Source organism: Theobroma umbraticum, unplaced genomic scaffold (assembly GCF_002168275.2).
Source record: "Theobroma umbraticum cultivar Fairchild unplaced genomic scaffold, ASM216827v3 scaffold_95.0, whole genome shotgun sequence".
Classification (NCBI taxonomy): domain Eukaryota; kingdom Viridiplantae; phylum Streptophyta; class Magnoliopsida; order Malvales; family Malvaceae; genus Theobroma; species Theobroma umbraticum.
In genome coordinates this window covers 3128077-3128378 of record NW_018397257.1, presented here as the reverse complement: position 1 = coordinate 3128378, position 302 = coordinate 3128077, and positions in this window count along the sequence as shown.

Here is a 302-nt window from a genome sequence, read left to right as displayed (position 1 = left end):
GTAGAGGGTGTAATGGCATTTTCAAATGAGAATATCAGACTTGAGGACAACACTGCAACGTTGGAGGGTGACACTACGACATTCGAGGATAATACTACATCTAATGAGGGAAATGAGAATTTGTTCCCTGCAGGTGAAGATAGATTTGATGACAATTCAAATGATGGGCCTGATGATAGTTCAGACGATGATTGGCTTTAAGATAGTGACATTCCAATTAGCAATAATGTCGAAGGTGAAACGGAACCTATTAGAGGTGTTGATGTAAGGGATGTATGTTGTGATGACCCCATATACAATAA